This window comes from Tiliqua scincoides, chromosome 11 (assembly GCF_035046505.1).
Source record: "Tiliqua scincoides isolate rTilSci1 chromosome 11, rTilSci1.hap2, whole genome shotgun sequence".
Taxonomy (NCBI): Eukaryota; Metazoa; Chordata; class Lepidosauria; order Squamata; family Scincidae; genus Tiliqua; species Tiliqua scincoides.
The window spans coordinates 26,209,128-26,233,042 of record NC_089831.1 but is presented as its reverse complement, the minus strand read 5'-3'; the positions used below and the strand labels follow the sequence as shown (position 1 = coordinate 26,233,042).

General features: G+C 46.8%; 1 protein-coding gene and 1 pseudogene across 1 annotated transcript in view; one reads left to right on the top strand and one right to left on the bottom strand.

Moving 5' to 3' along the window:
• Positions 1 to 23,915, top strand: part of ZBTB16 (zinc finger and BTB domain containing 16) — a 161,389-nt gene that overhangs the window by 7,075 nt on the left and 130,399 nt on the right.
• LOC136662749 (5S ribosomal RNA) lies at positions 20,115 to 20,234 on the bottom strand (annotated as a pseudogene).

Here is a 23,915-nt window from a genome sequence, read left to right as displayed (position 1 = left end):
ACTGACAAAGGTCCAAAATATACTGGGTTACTCGTTTTCAGCCTTGCTTCCATAAATTTGCTAGTAAAAAATGGCCTTGAACTGAGCTGGATGAGAGAGGTCCTGAAAGTTGAAGAAAGCCCTTGGAAATGTGGTGAGGAGTTTCACTGGAGTGGTCCAGAGATGTGTGGTGGCTTTTCACATTTGCACCAACCTCTGGGCTGTTCTGAAAAATTGCTGGCCAACGTTAGCGTTTAGTGGAAGTTCTGACGTTTACCATAAGATGCGCGTGATGCGGTTTTTAAGGTTCTGATGGGCCACAAATGTGTTATTGGTGGGGTAAATTGCAATCTCCAGAGGCTGAGGGGCTGGTTTAGCTTGTCATGGAAATTCATAGTGGAAGCTGAATCTTGATCTCTGCAGTTTCTCTCTGCGCTAATACTGAGCAAACATCTCAGCTGTGCTGCCTTTTTAAACAAGAATATCAGCTTGGCTAACAATACATTTTTTTCCCCTTTTCTTTTTTAACCGGGCTTATGATTTTGACTAATTGAGCATGGATTGAGTTTGCAACTGTACAATGTTTTTAATAAAAGGGTTCCTGTGCAGTTCAGGAAAGTTCAGGCTTAATCTAATGTTGGTATTGATTGTAGCTTCTAATTGCAGGGGGGGGGGGGCTTATAGTTCAAACGCACTTAAACGCAGCAATTTTAATGACTGCGTAACCTGCTTTCTGCGAAGCAGAGACTGTGATCCCTGGTGGAGTTAAGCACCTTTAAGTCCCATTGATTCTGGTGGAAGAAAATTAAGCATGTGCTTAATTCTCTCACTGAATCAAATGGGAAATAAATGGATTGGATGCTGCCCAAGTATCAAATGGCTGCTTTGGCCAGCTTGCCTTCACTTGACTTTTGAAGCCAGTTCCTCTTTGCATTGCTACAGAGGTGCCAATTTTTTGGCAGCCCACCCAACTTTGGAACCTGGTGTGACACACATGATAGATCTGTATTGTGTTTGTGGTGGTGTTGAAACGGCACAGTGTTTGCTGTTCCATATTTTAACCATGCTGCGGTTTATGGAATGCAACTTGAACTTCTAGATATCCCTTCTCTTCTTTCCCCCTCTCTCCAAGGTGGGAGGGGGGGCTTGACAATGATTGCTTCCAGAGTCCGTAGCTGGCAGAGCAGTCTCTTGTTTCTCACTGATGGACCTTATTAGCGGCACCTGGCATCGTAACCCGTTAATGGAAACCAGCGTTCCCCCGCAACGCGGTCACTGACAAGTAGCTCTGTCAGCCGGGACTTGCCTTGCGAGGAAGTTCTTATTAGGTTTATGGCCAAGAGAACTCGCCCCATTCAGGAAATGAAGGTTGCTGTTAAGGTCCACGGCTCTGACCCCGATCGTGTAACCTGTGAACACCAATAAGACCCCTCCTCAGGAAGTTTGGCGGCCGTTTCAGGCTTCTCTGGTTCTTGTCACTGGGGGGAAAGAGGGGCCACATTGTGGAGTGGAGCAGGCTCAAACTTTTTGATTTATTCTGTGGGGGACTTAACTGTTACCATGCGTGGAATGCAGGCTGAAGGTGGGGAGAGCCTTAAGAAATGCAGGCCACTTTCTTGGGCAGGGGTCCTTGTTTTCTTTAGCAGATTCTGCACAGAGAGTGAAATTTAGCAGTAGTTGTGCGAGGGAACTCTCTCTTTTTCTTTGTTCTTTCTGTCTTGAAACAGAACTTTACTCATCTTGGGGATTTTTTTTGTGCACGTGTGTGTGTGTGTATTTTTAAGATGCAACCAGTTGTTTCTGATGTCTCCTTCTTACCAAAATCCAACTGAAAATCATCTTTAAAAAAATGTACCTACAGTCATAAATGGCGCATTTAAAGGTTCCTCCCCCAAAGGGAAATTGTGGCCGTTCTAAAATTGAATTGGGTTAAATATCTGCAAGCATTTCCAAGGATGAAATTCTGTATGATTTCGGCAGAGCCACCACTGGAAAGACCCCATTTACGTTGCTGCCATTTGACATATTTTGAACATAGAATGCAAAACAGGCACCCTCTTGATGCTAAGCAACAGGAAACGGAGTGCATTTTGCAGGCAAAAGCGTGGGTTGGCAAGGAAGGTGTGCTTTCTCCTTCTCAATTTAAGAGTGTATCAGATTGATGGCACCATTATTAACAAAATGATCATGTCTGCACAGTCATTATGTGACCCAGATGTGGTTTGCCCGAGTCCCCCCATCACTTTTCTGCATGCAGAACTTTGAAGTCCTCCAGGCTGGGGCCTCACCAAATTTCTGTGCTAAAGACTGTGGATATTTTTTGCAAACAATTGCAGTGATGACATCTCAAATTTCCTGCTTCTTTGGAAATCTTCAGAAACAACTTGCATTCCTACAGAACCTCCATATGAGCAAATGGCATAATCCTGGACTGAAATGAAGATGCCAATGTACACAAATATTCTTTGAAAGTGATGACTGCAGTCCCTTGACTTTCATCCACCTGACTTTTATTGCTGTGCTCTTTCAGCCACTTTCAATTATAACCACATTTCAAATTTCATCCATCTGCTTTCCTGTTTCACCTAATTTCATCCAGCCTTCCACAATGTTCACTGATATTCTTATGTTTATTTTTCTTTAATTTAAGTTTCACAAATGTCACATAGTTATTTATGTTTTTGTTTTTTTTAACTGGCCAAAATAAATTAGCAAGCTCAAGAAGGCTATTCTTTGACATTCATCCATTTTTTTTTTTACTTTCATTCATGCTCGGGTCCCTACCCAGGCAAAAGGTATTGCTGTATTTTGTAAAATCCCAGATTGAACACACAAGGGGTGGTTGAATTGGTTCTGTGAACCAACCTCGGTCAGCACAGTGGCCCGTGAACAGCGTGCTGTGTGTAGAATGCATTTGTGCTCTTAGGGCACAATCCTAACCAGTTCCACTCAGAAGTAAGTCCTATTTTGTTCAACGGGGCTTACTCTCAGGAAAGCGTGGTTAGGATTGCAGCCTTAATGGCAGATCTACAGAGCTGGTTCTCCAGAGCTGGTTCACCATCTGTATTCTGACTCGGGGTGGGGAAGGGGTTGAAACTTTGCCATCAGATTGGGGGTGGGGGGCTTGGTCTTTCTGGTTACTGAATGTTACTTAACTTTAGTCACGGCCGATGATTCTCCTTCTGCTAGGAAATAACAACAACAACAACAACAGTATTTATATACCACTTTTCAACAAAAAGTTCACAAAGCGGTTTACAGAGAAAATCAAATATCTAATAAATCCTGTTTGGAGTCAAAGATCACACCAGTTGGTGACACGTTTAGAAGAAAAGTAGGACGGAACGAGTGAAGAACCTGGAAATATTCATGCAGAGGTTTTTCCCCTGCGTGCCCAAGATGCCGCAGAAAAGTTTGCAAGTATCGCGATGACGTCAAACTTCTTAGAAGTCTGAGTAATCCTCTTCTTGTTGCAGATGTACAACAGGTTTTTTTTCTCCAACTGGGCACCCAAGTGTTAGCCTCCACTTTCCTTCCAACTAGCAAGATGAGCGACATTCTCCTTTTCATTCATAATTAGCAACTCTTTCACCCACCCTGACAGTTTCAAGGAATGACTTCTAAAAATGAGTAATTACAGAATATTTCCCATCAGTCAAACGCAGGGGCCGCAGCAGCCACCGGCTGCCGGAGCGCAAAAAAATATTTCTGTTTGCAGTTAATTTTAGTGGCAGGCCCATCATGTTAACTGGCTGTAATTGCTTCCAGATATGGCCAAAGTTTTTGTGTGTTGGGATGAAGGGTCTGGTAAGTGCTCACTTCCTGTGTAAATTAGCTTGTTCCATTCATACTGGCCAAACCTGGACTGTGTCAGTCTTGAGGCAGTTTTTCTCCTCTGCTGTGGTGTTAAGCAGCAAAATGCGTTAAGTAACCTTATTTCTTTCATGCTCATTGAGCCTCCCTTACATGTAGCATTTGTGCATTTTCACATGTTGCATTCCCTGACATCTGCAGTTGAATTTTGTCAAATGGAAAAGCATCCCCTCCCCAAACAGGCAATGGTAGAGAAATCAGAGGTTCCTTTAGGGCAGTGGTTCTCAAACTTTTTAGCACCTGGTCCCACTCTTTCGAATGACATTAACCCGGATGTGATGTCATGGCTGGAAGTGACATCATCAATTTAGGCTTTAAAACCTAATCCACGATCAGCTAAGGTCCCATTCCACAGCATGTTCGTGCTGTTATTTTCCATAGCTTGGAATTCAAACATTACACCTCGGAAGTCAAAGCAGAATGCAGACTTGGATCCTTCTCCGACCACACAGCCCTCCCGCTTTTCCATCATCCCATCTTCACACTTATTCAGGGCAAAGCACCAGGCCTCTCCCCACGGACAGCCTGCCCTACCCAGCAGCTCTGCACTCTGCATTTTCAGCTCTGTATTTTCAATTGTGGCTGAGTTTGGTGCTACCTGACCCACTTGACATTGGCTCGCCACCAGTTGGGTCCTGATCCACAATCTGAGAAATGTTGCTTTAGGTCTTTGAAAGGAGACAGAAAGTATGACTTGATTGGAATGCGAGTGTCCCCTGCAGGGAGGGATATGTGCAAAATGGAGCCTCTGTGTCAGGTGCAGTATATCTGTGAATATCAAATGCTGGTAGAGCTGCTAGTTTCATGCAATCCTCATGGCTTCTTGGAGACCCCTCTACCATTTGGCCATGGAAAGTTGGATTTGACAGATCCTTGGTCAGGCCCAGCTGGGCTTTTACGTTAACTGAACTGGAGGAAAATGTATTGGAATTGCGCTGTTATCCAATTGAAGAAGATTTGGTAGATTAATCATCTAAGTTTAAATTGATTTGATGTGAATCAGCATACATTTTCAGAGGAGTAAATGCAATATTTCGGAAGAAAACAAACAAAAACCATAGTCCTGGCAGTTTGGTTATAATGCATTCTTCCACGTCAATAAGCTCCATTGAGATAAATAGGACTCAATCCCAGGGTAAGTGTGCATAGAACTGCAGCCCTAGTGATGGACTCATTACAGCGCTAAATTGAATCAAATCTGCAGAATCCTGCCAGAAACCTCTTGCGTCGCTCAGTGGTTGTGGGCGCCTGACCTGACAATTGCTTCTCAGTTCAAAGGCAGCAGTTTGGTGCAGGTGCACCTGGTAGAACCAGGGAGCCCATTTTGCCTTTGGCTGAGATTTGGCTGAGAGCAGCCTCTGTGTACACCTGAGAGCCAATACAGCATAGTGGAGGGATCAAGTAGTCTGGGGATACCCCAATCCTCACTCAGCTCTGAAGTTCCTGGGTCAGCTGGGAGCAACTCGCCAACTCTCTGCAAATTTCAACTCCCAGGGCTGTTGTGCATGACATGGACTGCACCTATGGACTTGTTTCAGCTTCCTGAAGGAAGAGTGAGATGCAAATGATGTTCAGACAGTCTGTGTGGTCACTGGGCCTACTTTTTTCCTTCTAAAGTAGGTGCGTAATGTTACACCGGATCTCTCACCGGTCTTGGTGCCATTATGTCAAAATCTTGTGATCCATGTGCATGTTTGCAAGACACCCTGGACATGCACGAGGCTCTGAAATAGTTGCATGGACTTCATGTCCTTGCCTTGAGGTCTTGTCATCCACTTCTCCCTCTAAGGCATGATTGCACCAAAGTCACATACTCTTAAATCTGGTGAAGCTTCAGCAGAAGGCAGGTGTTCCCACTGCGTCCTCCCATCGGAGGCACTTAACTGCTTTGGGATTGCACCCAATGTGATTAGGTATTATCTTATTCTTGCTTCTGTGCATAAGAGAGACAAAATGTTTGGCTTCCATCCAACAGCCATGGCAGGGCGAGGAGAGACGTGGCGGGTTCCTGGACCGTGTTGGTACAAGAGGCTTGCTGTTTTTTATCCGAGCATATATCGGTTTTACTGATAACCTTGTGGTCTGCTTAGCGATGTATGAGAGGCTGATTACCTGTTTAAAGTGCTGGGTTGTGCCAATATACAAGGCAAACTGTCGGCAGGGAAATGATTTCAGATTAGCAGGAAAGATCGGAGGAGTGACGGACAGAAAGAAATTACATGCCTGGTGCAAGGAACTGTGAGCATTACAAAGAGATGGGAGGTTACTTGCAAATTTGGTGTGTGTCTGAGCATGTTCAGTGTCCAACAGGTTGTTTTGTTTAGTATATTTTTTCTGATATTTACACCTCTCCTTCCTTGAAAGGTGCGCTGAAGGTGGGTAACGGAAGCCCACACACAATAAATGGGCAATAAAAGGAGAGTAAAACAAATATTGATAAAACCATGTGGTAAGGCCACACCTGGAGTATTGTGTCCAGTTCTGGTCGCCGCATCTCAAAAAAGACAGAGTGGAAATGGAAAAGGTGCAAAAGAGAGCGACTAAGATGATTACGGGGCTGGGGCACCTTCCTTATGAGGAAAGGCTACGGCGTTTGGGCCTCTTCAGCCTAGAAAAGAGACGCTTGAGGGGGGACATGATTGAGACATACAAAATTATGCAGGGGATGGACAGAGTGGATAGGGAGATGCTCTTTACACTCTCACATAATACCAGAACCAGGGGACATCCACTCAAATTGAGTGTTGGGCGGGTTAGGACAGACAAAAGAAAATATTTCTTTACTCAGCGCGTGGTCGGTCTGTGGAACTCCTTGCCACAGGATGTGGTGCTGGCGTCTACCCTAGACGCCTTTAAAAGGGGATTGGACGAGTTTCTGGAGGAAAAATCCATTATGGGGTACAAGCCATGATGAGTATGCGCAACCTCCTGATTTTAGGAATGGGTTAAGTCAGAATGCCAGATGCAAGGGAGGGCACCAGGATGAAGTCTCTTGTTATCTGGTGTGCTCCCCGGGGCATTTGGTGGGCCGCTGTGAGATACAGGAAGCTGGACTAGATGGGCCTATGGCCTGATCCAGTGGGGCTGTTCTTATGTTCTTATGTTCTTATGTTCATGTAAAGCAACAACCCGTAAGTCACAAACAGCAGCAGTGCAGGTCTTGATTCTGAAATCTACAGCAAATATAGCAGTTGATGTGGATTTAATTCATCCACATAGCAGATGATATAGCATCTATATCATATATAGCATATATATCTATATAGCAGATGTGGATTTAATTCATCCACATAGCAGATGATATAGCAGATGATGTGGATTTAATGCAGAATCCTTCTGCATTTTAGAATACTTTAGAGTCAAATGTGAAAGTTGCTTAAAATTGGAGGGGGAAATGGGGGCAATTTCAAGGAAGAGGGACTTATTTTGGAAATGGTCTGCTTCTGTTCTTAGCTGGTAGCAGGGTGACCAGATACAATGGAGGACAGAGCCCCTATATCTTTAACCACTATATGAAGAGGGGAATTTTAGCAGGTGCAGCTTGCTATGGAAGGGTTTAAATAGCTGCACCTGCCTAAATTCCCTCTTCTGCATGGTGGTTAAAAGTAGAGGCACTCTGGCCTCCACTACCGCTGGTCGCTCTGCCTGGTTGCAGCAGTTCTTTTGAACTCTTCTTCTTTTTGAAGTGGTCTCCAATGGAGGTGATAGCAGCGGAGCACCTCCTGCTGACTACTGGCTTCCAACAGCAGTGTCTCCTTCCCATAATGCCTCAAGTATAGGGTCACACTGGGACATGGTGGGGGAGATGACGTTGTGGGAGCCGGCTGGGAGCTGCTGAGAAGTGCTCAGCTAGATCGCCCCTGTCACAACAAGCAACTCCGACAAGGGATGGAGTATTATACCTTTCAGCTGCATCTCAGAAAGAAATAACAGCCACCTTTTGCAGCATTCATGGTCCCCACCAGGTCTCTGAAATCCTCCTTGCTTTGGGGACCTGTAAAGCAGGCAATAGCTCTGTGTCTGCACACACAGTTAAATGCATGCAACTTCCTATAAATGTAACCATTGACATCCAGCCCTGCAAGCTCTCTTTGTCCTGGTGGTTCTTGCATGTCATCTTTTTGGAATTTGATTCTCCTAACAGGGCGAGGGGGGTGTCTAAAATCTGGGTCAGATCACTTGGAAAGCACACCACCACCACCCACACCTCTGACCCACAATCGGTTTCCATGACCCACAATTGGTTTCCATGACCCGCCTTGCAGGACTTGAATGGCAAAGCTGTTTAAATTGGGTGCCGCTCAGGCCTGGCTTTGCTCTCCAGTGTTTGCAGAACTTTGTCAGCTATTTAAAGAACTCCCTGGTATCTCCTTGAAGAGTTTATTGTACCGGGAAGCAAATGAGGAACAATGCAAAGTCCACTTTTTGTTGATTGCAGTTGTCCTTGTGTAAAAAACTCACAGGAAAACTCTGTGAGTGGAGGGGGGGGATTGTTTGAATAGTTGCAACTGTCCACTAATGCCTGTGAAGGTCTCCAACACTGGGAAATACTGCCAAGTTACAGAAAGTGCATGGGGGTGGCAAGACAGCGGGCAGTTTGTGGCCCACAGGTGACCTATCAAGACCTTCCCTCCCCATATCTGTCATCAAGAGGGAACAGAAAGGCCGTGGCCAATTTCAGACATGCCAATAAGGGTGAAGCAGTTTAGATGCAGGCAACAGGATGCAAAATGCCAGGACGTGACCATTGCATGCCAACTGCTCGTGTTGGATCAGGCCACGCTCCGCTGTAGCACTCTTTCTCCAGCACTAGCTGATGAGATGGCATCCATTGGAAATGCCAGTGTTGTTGGAAGACAGCCGCTGAGCTCTCCTCCTCCTTTTGTTTTTAATTCATTTTTAAATTCATTTTTATGAATGAATCGCCCCATTCTTTTCTTGCCCACTCCTCCCCCTTTCTGCCTCTTCTACATGAGCAGGCATTTCCTTAACACAGGGGTCCCCAATCTGTGAGGTGTGGCTCCTGGGGGCGGTGTGATGAATGTGCAGGTGCGTTGTGGGATGCTCGCCATCTGTCAGCAAGCACCTGACATGATGCTGAAAGTGGCAGTAAGAGGCTTGGCAGGCAGAGCTCTGTGTGTGAGGTTTTTACTGCTGGAAGGGCCCACCCTTCCTCCCTGAGCCTCTTACCACTGTTTTCAGGGTTGCTCCATGGTCTCCAACCCAGAAGAACTGGTGATGACATCATCACACCACATGTCACTCTATATCGCCAAGTGCTATGCCTGCAGCACAGAGGGCATCGTGACAGAGATAAGTTATGGCAGCACTGCCCTAACACATCAGGTGCCACTGCTGGAACAGGGGAAATTGCCAGGTTCCTTAATGGATATATTCAATGTGCAAAGAAAGCAAGGTTGTTATGAGAACCGGCAAGAGTGCATCAACCCAGAGCATGTTCCTTGGTTGGATTGGAAGTCTTGCCCTCATGAAGAGAATAAAAAGGAACATAAACAGTGGCAAAAGAAATGTAAGAAGGTGATATGGGAGGCCAAGCGAGACTATGAGGAACGCATGGCCGGCAACATTAAGGGGAATAATAAAAGCTTCTTCAAATATGTTAGAAGCAGGAAACCCACCAGAGAAGCGGTTGGCCCTCTGGATGGTGAGGGAGGGAAAGGGGAGATAAAAGGAGACTTAGAGATGGCAGAGAAATTAAATGAGTTCTTTGCATCTGTCTTCACGGCAGAAGACCTCGGGCAGATACTGCTGCCCGAATGGCCCCTCCTGACCAAGGAATTAAGTCAGATAGAGGTTAAAAGAGAAGATGTTTCAGACCTCATTGATAAATTAAAAATCAATAAATCACCGGGCCCTGATGGCATCCACCCTAGAGTTATTAAGGAATTGAAGAATGAAGTTGCTGATCTCTTGACTAAGGTATGCAACTTGTCCCTCAAAACGGCCATGGTGCCAGAAGATTGGAGGATAGCAAATGTCACGCCTATTTTTAAAAAGGGAAAGAGGGGGGACCCGGGAAACTATAGGCCGGTCAGCCTAACATCCATACCGGTTAAGATGGTGGAATGCCTCATCAAAGATAGGATCTCAAAACACATAGACGAACAAGCCTTGCTGAGGGAGAATCAGCATGACTTCTGTATGGGTAAGTCTTGCCTCACAAACCTTTTAGAATTCTTTGAAAAGGTCAACAGGCAAGTGGATGCGGGAGAACCCGTAGACATTATATATCTGGACTTTCAGAAGGCGTTCGACACGGTTCCTCACCAAAGGCTACTGAAAAAACTCCACAGTCAGGGAATTAGAGGGCAGGTCCTCTCATGTATTGCGAACTGGTTGAAGACCAGGAAACAGAGAGTGGGTGTCAATGGTAATTTTCACAATGGAGAGAGGTGAAAAGCAGTGTGTCCCAAGGATCTGTCCTGGGACCGGTGCTTTTCAACCTCTTCATAAATAACCTGGAGACAGGGGTGAGCAGCGAGGTGGCAAAGTTTGCAGATGACACCAAACTTTTCCGAGTGGTGAAGACCAGAAGTGATTGTGAGGAGCTCCAGAAGGATCTCTTCAGACTGGCAGAATGGGCAGCAAAATGGCAGATGCGTTTAAATGTCAGTAAGTGTAAAGGCATGCACATTGGGGCAAAAAATCAAAACTTTAGATGTAGGCTGATGGGTTCTGAGCTGTCTGTGACAGATCAGGAGAGAGATCTTGGGGTGGTCGTGGACAGGTCGATGAAAGTGTCGACCCAATGTGCGGTGGCAGTTAAGAAGGCCAATTCTATGCTTGGGATAATTAGAAAAGGTATTGAGAACAAAACAGCTTATATTATAATGCCGTTGTACAAATCGATGGTAAAGCCACACCTGGAGTATTGTGTCCAGTTCTGGTCGCCACATCTCAAAAAAGACATAGTGGAAATGGAAAAGGTGCAAAAGAGAGCGACTAAGATGATTACGGGGCTGGGGCACCTTCCTTATGAGGAAAGGCTACGGCGTTTGGGCCTCTTCAGCTTAGAAAAGAGGCGCCTGAGGGGGGACATGATTGAGACATACAAAATTATGCAGGGGATGGACAGAGTGGATAGAGAGATGCTCTTTACACTCTCACATAACAGCAGAACCAGGGGACATCCACTAAAATTGAGTGTTGGGAGAGTTAGAACAGACAAAAGAAAATATTTCTTTACTCAGCGTGTGGTTGGTCTGTGGAACTCCTTGCCACAGGATGTGGTGATGGCATCTGGCCTGCATGCCTCTTAAAAGGGGATTGGACAAGTTTCTGGAGGTAAAATTCATTACGGGGTACAAGCCATGATGTGTATGTGCAACCTCCTGATTTTAGAAATGGGCTATGTCAGAATGCCAGATGCAAGGGAAGGCACCAGGATGAGGTCTCTTGTTATCTGGTGTGCTCCCTGGGGCATTCGGTGGGCCGCTGTGAGATACAGGAAGCTGGACTAGATGGGCCTATGGCCTGATCCAGTGGGGCTGTTCTTATGTTCTTATGATGTAATGCCAAACCTCAGCCTGTCTAAATGGTGGTCTGCAAGTCAGATTCAAACTGTGTTTTCCAACCCTGATTTGGTAGCCGCAGGCAAGCCATTGCTTCTTGGATGGTGTTGGTGCAGACATCGTGACCAATCATAGCTTTGTTCTGGAAGCTATGATGTAGTGCTACACTAGGCAGCTGACCCATCTCACAGGAGGAACATGAAATAGCAATCAGAAGTATTCCCTAAAATAGGAGAAAATTCACAATCAAGTCTTAGGAGAGGGACCACTTTACAAGGTGGTCTCAGATGGTCCCCAAAATAAATTCAGACTCCTTCACCCCCAAAAACCAGGAACTGGGTTCTCAAACCAGGGAACCATCGCTCAGCTCGAACATTTTGAAAATGCCCACTTTAAACATTCATATGTATTTTGGGGAATAGGTGCATTATTTTTAAACTTCAGTGTGCACCAAAGTTAAATCAGTTCTCTTCTCTCTATATCTACCATTTCACAGGTTTCAATTTTCAGGCTCCCAAATTAGCAGCACCTGTCCTTAAGGAAGAGTCATTGAAGAAAAAAAAAACACACACACACCAAAAATACACCAAAACCCACACATACTACAGCACTTTTCCTGTATTTATGTCATCAGTGGTTACCAGAAGCGTGAATCATGCCTGTGCTTCCTTTCCTCCCTTCGATGATTTGCTATAAATAATGTGCGAAGAGGGAGGTTGGAAAAATACAAGGACCAGTGGCCACTCACAGCGACCTGACATGGCAACCTTCATTGAGAACAAAGGTCAGTTCCATCTCAGAAGGGGAAGGATGATGAATGGTGGAGTCCCACCTTATCTGGAGAGCCCTGAGCACGGCCCATTTATCTCAACTCAAACCTCCTACTGCCCTGCAGCGAACAGGTACTTAACTCCTTAGATGGGAACCCCTGCAATACCGAGTTGGTTTTGAGAGGCCAGCAATAGAGCTCAAAGGTACAATCCTGACCCTCTTTCTAGCACTGGCATAGCTGTGCCAATGGGGCATGTGCTGCATCCTGCAGTTGGGGGGCAGTCACGGAGGGCTCCTCAAGGTATGGCAATGTTTGTTCCCTTACCTCAAAGCTGCATTACCCTGATGTCAGTGCTGGAAAGTGGGTTAGGATTGCGCCCCAAGTTGCACAGCTTTGCAGCTATACTGAAGCACCATCCTGCCCTTTCTGATGAGGCACATATTAAAGGAACATAAGAACAGCCCCGCTGGATCAGGCCATAGGCCCATCTAGTCCAGCTTCCTGTATCTCACAGCGGCCCACCAAATGCCCCGGGGAGCACACCAGATAACAAGAGATCTGCATCCTGGTGCCCTCCCTTGCGTCTGGCCTTCTGACATAGCCCATTTCTAAAATCAGGAGGTTGCGCATACACATCATGGCTTGTTCCCCGTAATGGATTTTTCCTCCAGAAACTTGTCCAATCCCCTTTTAAAGGCATCCAGGACAGATGCCGTCACCACATCCTGTGGCAAGGAGTTCCACAGACCAACCACACACCGAGTAACATTAAAGAAATATTAAAAGAATAACCCTGTCTCCAGGTCAGCAGACCCTGGCTTGCGATGTGGCTTCACCCTTGAGGGGGATCCCTCTTTGGCAATTAGCGTCAGTGAATTCTCAACAAAGGATGGGGAGGAGGGAAACTGTGTAAACCATCACCGATTTGCCTGCAAGCAGTGGCGTAGCTAGAGGGGGTGCAAAGCACCAAGTTTTGCAGGGAGCCTCACTGCAGCATGGAAGTGACTCCTCCCCCTTCCCTTCGGAGTCATTCCAGGTGGAGGGAGCAAAATGGAGGCAAATGCCAGGAGATAGGAAGGCAAATGCTCCCCCCGCCCAGAATGGCTCCGAAGGACCACTTGAATGCTGAGGTGAGGCTCCCAGCAAAACTTGGTGCTTTGAACCCCCTCTGGCTACACCACCGCCTGCACTCCTGGAATGCAAACAGTGGTTAGTGCTGACTATCGTTTGGCACGCTGCCTGATTCGGCCCAGATTCTTCGTGGGCCAGGCGTGTAAATGTTCTGCTTCTTTGGTAGTAGAAAGACCAAGTTCCCTCCCCAGTTGGCTTCTTGCGTTCGGCTGGGGCTTTGACATCAAACTTTGCAAGCCTGGCTCATCTGTGGCCTTCGTGGCTTTGCCTTGCGCAGCTGACGGAATGGGAACTGCCAGGTCTCTCGCAATCAAAGGGCAGGCGCTGCTAACCGCAGTGGCCGCATCCCACTCACCACGAACAGGGAGAGTTCAGAGCTGCTGCTGAACCTCCAGCCTTTGCGCCAGAGGAAGATGACAGCAGGCTGATTCTATCTTGCTTTGGTTTCTTTTGCTCTCTTTCATGAATTGTTCCGGTTCAGATTGACTGTTGGAGAGCTCGCTGCCTGCCCAGGGTACCTGCCCTTATCTCGGGCTGGATGGAGGAGCCTGTGGTTGAGGCACACGCTTGCAAGAGGCACCAACTGATATTGTGGAGGAGAGATAAGGCCCGAGAGGCACCTTGCACAGTCCTGGCTTCTTGTCGACCGTTTGCCGCTCCTTCTCAACCAGGTTTCTCTCAAAGCTGCTAACCTCAAGGCAGAAGAGCCTGGCCTCACTCCGCTTGCTTTGCCAAGATCTCGGCCAGCGCTCTTACCAACGTCTCCTGAGGGCCCGGCTTCTCTGCTCTTGTGCTTTAAAGTGGGAAGCAACAGCAGTAGTACCTGTCAAACAAATTGGGGGCGTTAATTTATTGCTTAGGAAATGCACCCAGAGTCAGATTTGTGGAGATCTTGCGGGGACGACGACGACTTAGAAGCTCTTGGGTTTCTTAAGATCTTTCAGGCTTCGTTGTACAAATTGATGGTAAGGCCGCACCTGGAGTATTGTGTCCAGTTCTGGTCGTTGCATCTCAAAAAAGACAGAGTGGAAATGGAAAAGGTGCAAAAGAGAGCGACTAAGATGATTACGGGGCTGGGGCACCTTCCTTATGAGGAAAGGCTACGGCGTTTGGGCCTCTTCAGCCTAGAAAAGAGACGCTTGAGGGGGGACATGATTGAGACATACAAAATTATGCAGGGGATGGACAGAGTGGATAGGGAGATGCTCTTTACACTCTCACATAATACCAGAACCAGGGGACATCCACTCAAATTGAGTGTTGGGCGGGTAAGGACAGACAGAAGAAAATATTTCTTTACTCAGTGTGTGATCGGTCTGTGGAACTCCTTGCCACAGGATGTGGTGACGGCATCTGACCTGGATGCCTTTAAAAGGGGATTGGACAAGTTTCTGGAGGTAAAATCCATTACGGGTTACAAGCCATAATGTGTACGTGCCACCTCCTGATTTTAGAAATGGGCTATGTCAGAATGCCAGATGCAAGGGAGGGCGCCAGTATGAGGTCTCTTGTTATCTGGTGTGCTCCCTGGGTCATTTGGTGGGCCTCTGTGAGATACAGGAAGTTGGATCAGATGGGCCTATGGCCTGATCCAGTGGGGCTGTTCTTATGTTCTTATATTCAGGCTGTTGGTCTTGTACAATCTGCCCCCCCTTTGCAAATGCGTAGTATGTTGCTATCTGTATCATAAGAACATAAGAAGAGACCCGCTGGATCAGGCCAAAGACCCATCTAGTCCAGCTTCCTGTATCTCACCGTGGCCCACCAAATGCCCCAGGGAGCACACAAGACAACAGACATAACCTGGATCCTGGTGCCCTGGCAAACAGAGGCAGCTTGCCTCTGAAACCAAGAGCTTGTACATACCTACTATGACTTGCCACCCATGTGCACTGAGTGTTACAAACGGGAAGCTCAAATGGGTGTTTCTTGTGAAGCAAGAATGCTGCCTTGATATGTGTCGTAAACAACCAACCAGATTCACAACACTGTTCATCAATATCATCTATAGATCCCCTGCAAGGCTTCAGTTCTGCTCCTCCCCTCCGCAGTATATTGGCTTGTTACTCCACTTTTGTGCAAAAGTTGTTGTGACCCCAGTCACTGCAATGGGGCAGCTCTGGCAGTCCTCTGCTGATTTGCTCAGAGGTCCTGGTGGACAAGTTTAAGCTTAGAGTCTGGGAGGGCAGCTTCCCCTGCCCCAATGAGATTTGACCCTGGGGAGACGACTGAGGAAGGGAAAAGGGAGCAGAAGGGAGCTCATGCCATTATTTCAGGGACATATACTTGAATATAGTTTCAATGACATCTGGGGATGAGGGGCTTCTGAAAAAGGGGTGTTCTTAAGGAGGGATTTGGTGGAAAGAAGAAAAGTAACCTTGCATGTGTGCTTTTAGATGGTCTTTGCACTTTACATGTCAGGTCAGGGTACCAATTCATGACTGATGTGATAAAGAACTTGAATGAGTTCACATCTCTTAATTCTCCTTTTTGTGCTTGTGATTTTGGCTCTTGAGAGAAAGGTAACACCTGCTGGACTAACCTTGAAAGGTTTTGGTGGTTGTGATGGAATATCCCAGTGACACTCCTCAGTGCTAACCCAGTGTGGGTGCCCTCAGCCAGGAAGAAGGCCAATTCTATGCTTGGAAAGGTATTGCTTAGGAAAGGTATTGAGAACAAAACGGCTCATATTATAATGCCATTGTACAAATCGATGGTAAGGCCACACCTGGAGTCTTGTGTCCAGTTCTGGTCACCGCATCTCAAAAAAGACAGAGTGGAAATGGAAAAGAGAGCGACTAAGATGATTACGGGGCTGGGGCACCTTCCTTATGAGGAAAGGCTACGGCGTTTGGGCCTCTTCAGCCTAGAAAAGAGGCGCCTGAGGGGGGACATGATTGAGACATACAAAATTATGCAGGGGATGGACAGAGTGGATAGAGAGATGCTCTTTACACTCTCACATAACACCAGAACCAGGGGACATCCACTAAAATTGAGTGTTGGGAGAGTTAGAACAGACAAAAGAAAATATTTCTTTACTCAGCGTGTGGTTGGTCTGTGGAACTCCTTGCCACAGGATGTGGTGATGGCGACTAGCCTGGACGCCTTTAAAAGGGGATTGGACAAGTTTCTGGAGGAAAAATCCATTACGGGGTACAAGCCATGATGTGTATGCGTAACCTCTTGATTTCAGAAATGGGCTATGTCAGATGCAGGGGAGGGCACCAGGATGCAGGTCTCTTGTGATCTGGTGTGCTCCCTGGGGCATTTGGTGGGCCGCTGTGAGATACAGGAAGCTGGACTAGATGGGCCTATGGCCTGACCCAGTGGGGCTGTTCTTATGTTCTTAACTACAATTCCCAGGAAGCCTTGCAGGTCTCTTGTTATCTGGTGTGCTCCCTGGGGCATTTGGTGGGCCGCTGTGAGATACAGGAAGCTGGACTAGATGGGCCTATGGCCTGATCCAGTGGGGCTGTTCTTATGTTCTTATGAAGACCTCTTGTATGGAACCAGGCTGGTTCATTTCAGAATGGCTTGCGGTACAGAATTTCTGGCTCTCACCTTTTGCAGGTGGGCCCACTAGGCCTCTCCCCCCCCCAGTCAAGTCAAGATTTCCACGATCATCATCGCACTGGGGCTGACGGATTTGTGGCTCTTTCTGCACCTCTTGCCGCCGTCTCTTTCCTCTTGCTTGAGGGAGAGTTTGGAAACGGGGCTCTGATTTAAAGGATTCTGAGCCCATTCTTCCTATTGATTTTTAGCTTATCTGACCCTTTAGCTAGAGGCTGCTCTTCTCTCAAAGTGTCTAACCAGATGTAACTTAAAGCAGCAGAGAAATGTATATCATCCTTTTTCGCGCATTAATTAGGGCCTGCAAATGCATTATTTAGAGGAGTAAAAGCCACAGCAGCCTCCCCTGGAGATAATTTAGAGACGGGCTAGTATGTGCTGCTCTGAGGGGCAGGTATGGCTTGACTGGGTGGGTGGGGACACGTGCTGAGGGGCTGAGGGGAGGGGCCTTGTGCATCAGAGCACTGCATGGCATCCAGCTGTGGCTCAGACCACTGGATTGAGAGATGAAAAAAAGGGCATTTTGGAGTCTGCGTCTCTTTTCTTCCAGTCTTCCAAGATGGCCTTTAATTCCTAAAAAGGCAAGCAATGGAGCATGCCACATTAGTTCCGTGCATTAGTGTAGCTACTGGAGGGGCAACATGGTAAGTCCTGCAGGTGCCGCATCATGCTGTGTAAGGGACCCTTCCCACTCACCATCAGAGCTGCATTTTGGGCTGCATAAATGCAATGCGCAGGAAGGGTGCATTGCCTGCAGTACTTACCTCACCACCACCCCATAGCTACGCTACTGGCACTATGGATTCCATTTCCGTTCTGCCCTGATGCATGTAGAATGACTGTCATTATTCAAAGCTGCTTCTCATGATGGACGCTCCTTCTACATGTGAATGGACCGTCAGACACAGACAGAGCGCTTTTCCGCCCCCTTGAAACAAAGAACTTTTGGGCAGAGTTCATTCACACGCTCAGCAATCAATCAAACTGATGAGCACCCAAGCATGAGCTGACCTCTGCACATGTTCAGAGGTACTCTTTCTCTTGTTCCACGTTTCAGAGCTGTGAGAGATGAAAATTTAGATTTGCTGTATGTGGCTGCAGAATGCAAACCGAAAGGACCTTGGAAGGGGGGAAAAAATGTGTGATGCTGTTCTTTGTGCATACTTTCAACCAGCAAGTGTAGATTTTTCCTTTGTTGCTGCTGAAGTGTTCAGCCGCTCCTGGTGCAGGAGTTTAGGGTTGAAAGAAATTTTTGTCCAAGGACGTGAGTCCTGACAAGTGGGGCTGAATTCATTTCTGGGCTTCAACTCAACCTCGGTCTTGGATGCCGGAGCGCAGCCTTGGAACACACAATGTGACAGGGTGCAGAAGAGTGCTTCAGAGTATGTGAAGATCTACATTTCCTCTTTCCTGTTGAATGCTGGGAAAAACACAGATTCTTGTCCGTCAAGGAAACTTCCTTGGATCTGTCACAGTACGTTGGCAAAAAACTGTACACGTTTTTGATGCTTTCTATCCATGCTCAACTTCTGGAAAGGGCCTTCATAGACACTTAGGGAGGGACTGAACCTCTGTGGAAGAGCACCTGCTTTGCAGGCAGAAGACCTCAGGTCTGATCCCTGGCAGCATCTCTGGGATGGGAAAGACCCTCCCCTGAATCCCTGGAGAGATGACACTGGCTAATACTAGCACACAAAGACAGGCCCAGAAGGTGGGCACTGTGGTCCCCTTCTGTGTGTCACTCTTCTTTCCAGCTCTTCTCTGTCATCATGCTCACAAAGCATGATGCCCACAACACATCATGTAGTCTCTGGTGTGTCGCTTGAGAAGGCTGCCAGGCGCTCCTCTCCTGCCTGGAAAATCCAGCATGCACATCCTGATTGGGGTGGCTTTTCCCATGCACTTGCTCTCTGAAGGGGGCTTTTGTGAGGAATCAGCTCTGTTACAGTAGGCTGGCCTCAGGGGGTTGGGGGCAGGAGGCAATGGGTAGGTCAGCAAGGCCCCCTTTATTTACAGTAGTCCCTTTCATTGGCCCAGGGAAACGGGAGTCCCAAGAGGCCATCTTGAAAGGCTACTGTGTCTGTGCAGTCAGGCCTGCCCGGGCCGGAGATGACAGGGCACAAAGGTTGGGGCACTGGCGGGGGGGGGGGGGGAGACAGCTGACACACAGTATTGGAGATGAAAGGGAGCTTCATTGTGAACCACAGCCCCTCTTGATGGAGGAGACTTTGCAAAGCTTTGGGTCTCTTCCAGTGTTGCCCATCATCGCCGCACCTTGCATTTCTCATCCAGGGGTTTTCGTGCAGTTTCACCCCTGCTTTTTTAAATGTCCCAGGGAGAGTGACTGCCATGGATTCAGACCACTGCGTCACCCAGGGAACAATTGTCTTACCTAACAGCAAATGGTTCTCTTTCTCTCCTACATTGTAAGTAGGCGTTACCTTTTGAAAATGAAAAGATCCTTTTGCCATCACTGGATTCTCTGGTGTATGTTTGTGAATGTAAACAAGCCAAGAACTGCCCTCCGGGGCACTGCCAGGGCTTCAGGTGTTCTAGCGAGCCAACCTGGTGTCTTGATACCAGGACCTGGGCAGGCCTGGTTGAAGTTCTCCATCTGGCCGTCGAGCTCAGTGGGTGAGGTTGGACCAGTTGCAACACCAGGGGATCTCCTAAAATTGATTTTGACTAAAAACAAGTGTTGGGAGAGTTAAAACAGACAAAACAAAATATTTCTTTACCCAGTATGAAATTAATCTGTGGAACTCCTTGCCACAGGATGTGGTGCTGGCACTTGGCTTAGAGGCCTTTAAAAGGGAATTGTACAGATTTCTGGACGAAAAGTCTATCACAGATTGCAAACTGCGATAGGTATGTGCAACCTCCTGGTTTTAGAAGAAGGCTACCTCAGAATGCCAGGAGTGGTGACAGAATACAGGTATCTTGTGGTCTTGTATGCTCCCTGGGGTATCTGATGGGCCACTGAGAGATACGGGAGACTGGACTAGATGGGCCTTGGACCTGTTCCAGCAGATCTCTTCTTACGTTCGCTCTCAGTGTGGCCTACCTGGGTGGTTGAAGTGGCGGAGAGAGGAACATGGGGAGGAATGAAAGAAAAGTGACAACTGAAGGAGAGTTGCTGTATTTTGGTCAGGGAGGAACCCTGTGGGTGTGTTTGATGACTGTTTGCAACTTGTAACTTGCGGGTGAAGGCAGTGGTGGTGGTTGGCAACCTTCAGTCTCGAAAGACTGGTATAAGCCTACAGCACCCGGTATTCCCTGGCGGTCTCCCATCCAAGTACTAACCAGGCCTGACTCTGCTTAGCTTCCAAGATCAGATGAGATTGGGCATGTGCAAGGTAACAGTTGCTGTCTGACCCCAACAGTTTTTGAGTTGGGTTGGTGGGAAGGGGGAGCAGTTCAGTGAAGCATCTTCCTGTTCCCAAAAGGAGTACCACAGTGAAGCTTGCAAGCAACCTGCAAAGACATGTTGCTCCTGGATTGGGAGGTTCATCGAGCAATCCTGGTCCATGACCCTTCACTTTGGAGGAAATGGTGGGTGAGGCAAGGAAGAGGAGAGTGAGCAGATCTTTTCTCAGCCAAAAAAACTCTGAGGTTTTCTCCCCCCTCCCCCTGCCATCCTTGGCTTTCGGCTGAAAGATCAGGCACCCTTAAAGAGATCAGCAGGCTTAAAAGTCCTGCTACCCAACCACCTGCCTTGGCAGCCTGGCACGGTTTCCATGCAGCCTTGATAAGATTACAGCATGCACGCGTGAGCCTGTGGATCTGGGTGCGGGGAATAATTTTCACTTAACAAATTACAGTCCTCCTGAGAGCAGCTTTGAAATCTGTTTAACTTTTCAGCATCCCCGAACCCTTTTAAGTGCGCCGAAGAACGTTCGCCCTGATAGGCTACCTTTTTATTCTCCCGTAGGCTATAATTAGTGTCCCTTACATGGAATTGGCTTAGAATTGGATTTAAAGGAGATAAGAATCAAATTACCAGTATTTATCTTGTAAATTCCAAAAGATCTACTTAAGATGTTGTATAAAAATAGGATTTAAAGAAGGGGGAAAAAGTTTTTGCTATGAAAATGTAAACTCTTAATAGCTTTGAACATCTAATGAATAATCTGAAATTATGCCTTTATTGTGTTCCAAAGAAGGCAGGCAGAATGTCTTAATTCCTAAGCTCCTCCTGTCTCTGTCAGTGGTTCGTTTCTGAAAAGGGGGTGCTGTGGCTTGCATTTGGAAGTCAGGCCTCTTGATGCACAGTAGTGCCATTTCCAAAGTTTAGGAACGAACTGTGATTAGTCAGTGTGCAAAAAAGGCACTCTGTGTGCCCTCTGAGGAACGCTCTTCCTCTTTGGAATCCATTGCTTTTGTAAATTGTTTGTGCTTATTTTAGATCGTAGTAAAGGTTGACATAAAATTATTTACTGGCTCAATCTCCTGTATTTTACCTTCCTCTGGCTTCATGGTTCACAATGTGTATTTTCTCTTGAGGGGGTGTGTGATTACATACTTACCAATTGAGGATATAATTTGGTGCTTCTGATGAAGTGGACTGTAATCCACAAAAATGAGGGTAAATATGCAAACCTTTATGGTCCTGCAAGAGATTGGGTTCAGACATAACACAAAGCAATGGTTTTGCATAATGCCTCCAACTGAGCAGGTCCGTAAAGCATGGCACGTTGGGGCTGATAAACCAGGATCTGAAACCATAGTTTGAAGCTAGTTTGCAAGTTACCATTTTTGGTAAGTGTGGTTTCCCTTTGGTCAGCATTTTCAGTCCGCTGACAGACTTGTGTTGGGGCCATTGCACCACAGGTAGAGCACTGCTCGACCAGTGACTTGGAAAAGAATTTATGAAGTTGAGACCTGAGCAGAGGGGAAAACAGAGCATTTATAAAACCACAGTTTTCCTGCTGTGCTCAGCCTATGCTGGTTTCTGAACTATAAACCATGATTTTGCATTATGATTAATGTTTGTTGTTTTTGCTAGAACTGACAGCTTCCAGAGGGGCAGATGTGTTACTGACTTCCACATTCTAGATCTGAACCCCAATTCTGTGACTTTTTTCCAGACTTGAACTCAGGCTCAAATTAGGCCTTATGAACCAAACATTTCTTTTGAGATCTTGACGAAGGTCAATTGCTGGACAAATGAATAAGAACATAAAGACATTCAGTCATGGACGGCTTGTTCCATCTGGGCAAGGATGATATATATATATATAGTTATAGTTATATATATATAGTTATATAGTTATACATAGTTATATATATATAGTTATATAGTTATATAGTGATAGTTATAACTATATAACTATCACTATAAAACTATATATAGTTAAAGACCACAATACGAGCCATCAACTGTGTTGTGCTGCATTGATTTTGAAGGCCTGGACAACTGAAAGATAATTCACCCTGTTTAATCCGTGTATTCTTGGAGCTGCAGAAATCTGCCTTTCCTTCCCCCCCCCCCCTCCAAGAGGCATATTATGCCCAAACATCAAGCTCGGTTGCTGTGTCACACTTTGGCCTCATAAAGGCCTCAGCTTGGTTAAAACATTAATTTTCCCATTAAACTGTTCAGCAAGATTTACCATATGCTATGAATCATTTATTACTCCATGCTTCTGATGTTGAACTCCGGTGAACTCCGGCTCCAGTGAGGGGCTTCCACTAGCAGCCGTAGCTCTGGACACAAGTGCTTTTGTAACACGTATGTTGTCCCTGGCTGGCATTCGGCTGCTCCCGTGGCCTGCGTGAGCTTTGTTTTCCTAACAGGATGAATTGCTGTGTGTTTCCTTCTCTTCTGATTTTTGGATGGTTTTTTTTTAAAAACACTGTTTCACTCTGCGGGGAGGTGGTGCAGATGGTAGTGAGCGACTCTCAAAACTAAAGCGAAACAATTAAAACATTAAGGAGAGAAACAAAGGCTGTCCAACCTGAGGAGTTGGAAAGGCGCTGTAAAGCCATAGGAAAATGCGTGCTTGGGATGCAAGAGACCCAGGCTGGCTCCCCAGCATTTATGGGAAAAGGATTTTAGACTCTGGACAGGAAAGCTCCTCCACATGGAGTTACTGATTGGGGGAGGGGGGAACGCGTGACACATTCAATGTGAGTGGGTAACACCACTACTGGCCAAAATTGTGAACATCTTGAAATCTTATTGGAATAATGCCTTCATGGTATTTATCATTCAATGGGCCACATAATGTAGAAAGCAATGAAAACAAACCACGTTGAAATACCTGTATTCTATCAAATGTTATACTCAAATAACTAGAAAAGGAAAACGCAACTACCCTGTGTAACGAAAAGTGGATTTCCTTCACTCAAAACTGATTCTCCTTCTGCAAAGAAGGGTGTGTGCAGCCCCACGTCCACCTTCACAAACACTTGTGGAAGACCAGCAGCAGCAGTGTTGACAGCATGCTGCAGAGGCCTAGCATGTCCGTTCTCCCCCCCCCCTTTCAAAGTTTGGACACACAACCGGGAAAAGTGGCAGACGGCGCACGCACGCCTGCCTCTGCTCTCTGCCGTGCAGTGTTGGCAACCAGGCTCCGCAGAGGGAGGCAGCTGCGCCTTTCCCCGTCGGTTCCTACAGTAAATATTTCAGACACCCTCCTGTCTTGTTCTCTCTCCTTGCAGTAAATTACATATTAAAGTAGCTTGGTAACTGAGCAGTGGTTGCTGTGCGATAAGGTGGAGGGAATCAATATGTTTGCCATGTGCCTGCTTGTTTATGACACTCGCCTCGAACGCTTGAGCAATGTTCTGTTTGTTAAGGCTGCATTTCAGAAAAAAGGTCTCCTCCTCCTCCTAAAACAGCCGTGATCTTACCGGGAAAAGGTGCAACAGCTATTGATTTCTCTGCCTTCCTAAGTATGGCATTACGCTCTTTGAACACTGATGCCTGGGCGTCAGGAGAGCGGGCCTCTTTCTCTCCTTCTCCGCCTCGGAACAAAACACAAACTGTAAAATTGCACGAGTGGCAAGGCTGATCCTTGTGTCAGGCGGCTGGGCCATCGTGGAGGGCTCAC